Source organism: Nannospalax galili, unplaced genomic scaffold (genome assembly GCF_000622305.1).
Source record: "Nannospalax galili isolate Female #2095 unplaced genomic scaffold, S.galili_v1.0 scaffold2879, whole genome shotgun sequence".
Classification (NCBI taxonomy): domain Eukaryota; kingdom Metazoa; phylum Chordata; class Mammalia; order Rodentia; family Spalacidae; genus Nannospalax; species Nannospalax galili.
The window spans coordinates 237,874-241,096 of NW_008342439.1; the positions used below are offsets into that span (position 1 = coordinate 237,874).

At 39.6% G+C, this 3,223-nt stretch overlaps 1 pseudogene; it reads left to right on the top strand.

Moving 5' to 3' along the window:
• Positions 1-220: 220 nt before the first annotated feature.
• LOC103738547 lies at positions 221-878 on the top strand (annotated as a pseudogene).
• Positions 879-3,223: the final 2,345 nt, after the last annotated feature.

The following is a 3,223-nucleotide window of genomic DNA, read 5'->3' on the forward strand; positions in this document are numbered from 1 at the left end:
GCTAGGATTAAAGGCGTGTGCCACCACGCCCGGCTATGTCACATTTTTATCCAAAAACTTCTCCCTCAAGATACGATCATAGCCTCAGCTTCCGTCAATAATGAGTAAATAAGACAGCCCACCTAGTTAAAAATTTTGCCCAAGCCCGCCCAGCTCTCCCAGGGCCTGAGAATAAAGTCAGAGCTCAGCTCCAGTGGGCTTAGTTCACAGCACGTGCACCATGCCCATGACGCTGGGTTTCTGGGACATCAACGGGCTGGCTCATGCCATCAACCTGCTCCTGGAATACACAGACAGCAATTATGAGGAAGAGAGATATACTATGGGAGATGCTCCTGAATATGACAGAAGCCAATGGCTAAGTGAGAAATTCAGGCTGGGCCTGCACTTTCCCAATCTGCCCTACTTAATTAATGGGCCACACAAGATCTCCCAGAGCAATGCCATCTTACTCTACATTGCCCACAAGCACAACCTGTGTGGCGGAGACAGAAGAGGAGAATATCCGTGTGGACATTTTGGAGAACCGGGTTATGGATGTCTCCAATCAACTGGGCAGAGTCTGCTACAGTCCTGACTTTGAGAAACTGAAGCCAGAATACTTGGAGCAGCTCCCTGAAATGTTGAAGGTCTTTTCGCAGTTCCTGGGGAATCAGACATGGTTTGTCAGTGAAAAGATAACTTTTGTGGATTTCCTTATGTATGATATCCTTGACCTGCACTGTATATTTGAACCCAAGTGCCTGGATGCATTCCTAAACCTGAAGGAGTTTGTGGACTGCTTTGAGGCACTGAAGAAGATCTCTGCCTATATGAAAACCAGCCACTTTCTCTGAACACCTCTGTATACAAGGATGGCCACATGGGGCAATAAGTAGCCTTCAAAGGGTAGGAAGTGAGGAGGTCATTCTTATGTTGCCTGGAGCTTTGGCGAAAAGCTGGACGTTTGCTGAAGTCTAGTGCCGCCTTCTCCTTCCCATACCCAGAGGTGTCATGGACTCTCTTTTCTCTTACTTAATTTTTACCCATTCAAGCCCTTTAAAGCCCAGGTTACTAGTTTTCCTTCAGTAGAGTGCACTTTTAACATGACAGTGTCCTGTATGAATACCCATCTTGCAGTCTTGCCCATCGGTGCTGTGCTGCTTTGAAGAGCCTATTTAAAGCCCTCTCCTCAGCCTCTGGCTCCCCATGCCTCATAGGAGACTTGAGATGCCCGAAGTGTGGTCCTCCTTCCCAGTGAGGTTCCTGCACAGCCCTGTCTGTCCCCATAAAGCCTGAGCTACACTTGCTCTGGGTGTTGCACTCTCCAGCTTTCTCTGCTCCCTCTAGGACTGCCTGGGGACCCTGGCAGAGGCTGTGTTCACAGAGATTCTGATGGGATGGGCAGGGGTTTGGACTTCCTGGTCTCTGTCTGAAACCCTCACAGCAGGTAGCCACAGAAGGCCCTGGAGTGCTCAAATGGAGACTTTTGTGGCCTCAAGTCTCCTTCACTGTAGTGTTACTGAGGCTTGCCATGTGGGTCTCAAGAGTAAGGACCAAGGATGGTGGGAAGTCCCCAGCATTGAACCATGATCCTCTCCGTATCCCAGTGGTATGACTGTTTTACATCCATAGATCTCCAGGATCCTGTCGACTCACTCTCTGATCCCTTCAGAGTGTTGTGTTTGGTCCTGTTCTCACCTGGCATGGGGGACCATCTTTCTTGGTTAATCCCTTCTGCCTCTGAACTCCTGTGAAATAAATTTAATAAATTCCAAAAAAATTACCCAACACTTACTTATTTCATTATATAAAGAATATCTTATTAACCTCATCTGCTAAAGATATAAATGTGTTTGTTTTCAAAAAATTAACAACCTTCATTTAAAAACTTTATTTACAACTAACTGAGACAGAAAAAAATATGCTAAATGTTCCATACAAGTATTTTGGATATGTTGTCACTAATTCTTTGTTCCAGTAAACATCATAAATTGTAGCTGTCTGTTCCAAAATAATAATAATAATAATAATAATGACAGCAACAGCAACATTAAAAACTCCTTGAGAGCTTTTAGATACTATCAATCGGCTTCAACCTTCTTTTAGAATTTCCTTTTTCTCATATTTTAAGGGAGACTAATTTAAATTTACCCTTATAGCAATTACAGTTAGAAGCTAAATACAGAATAAAAACAACTTTGTCATAGATGCTTAGATGTAACTATTTTATTTTTTAATACTCTCCTTTCCCTTTCAGCAATGACTGAACAGTTAACTCTTTTTAATAAATTTAGAATGTTTATTTCTACCTAGTAGACCTAAACAAAATATTTTATCCCAAATAAAAAAAAATTATTACCCATTCAACAGAACTAAACCCAAACCATACAACTTCCTGGACAAAATCCTAATATTATTCATCTTTCCATATTTCAAGATAGTTTCAACTGTCTTTTATAGTCCTCAGAGGAATGGCAAATAACTTTTGTTATTTGGGGCACAAACATCCTTTCATTTCTCTCCATATGAAATTTTATTGTTTACTATACAAGTCTTTTCTCCCATAATAACACATCCCATTCCTAATGTAATAACAGTATTTTTCAGATAGAGTCAATAAATAAGACAAAGGAACTATTACGTGATATTCACATATGGTACTTTCTTAAAACCCTCAGAGCAGCCACCACCCAGTTGCAAAATTTTTAGCTGACCTTCTGCTGTTTATACAAAACTACATTCATTAAAGTCAGAAGAAAAAAGTTCATTAAACCATAAATTTAATATTATATACATAAATTCTGATTAAAATTTTCTTCCAAAACAAGTTCTAAATATATACAGATTAAAATTTTATATCAATTATATAATAGTCAAAAGCAACAAAAATAATTTCTTTTTCATAATGTTTTTACTATAGAACTGTTAAATATAAGGTTTTAATTGAAACTACACTACATATAAAATAACAGATGTTACTATATGAATATTTTTGGTAATTTAATGTTTGTGCACATTGTCATTAATACTTATTCTTCTGTTGTTTGGGCTTCTGCACAAACAGGTAAAACTAACATCTCAAAAATTGAGACTCTAGATAGGCTCACTAGACTCCAGTGTATAAACTTGCACTGAGGGATATCTGGATACACAAACTTAACTTGATAGGCCTTAACATATATAACAGAATGCTAGAAATCCGGTAAGGGGGGATATGGGGGTGCAGATGGGGGAGGCAGTA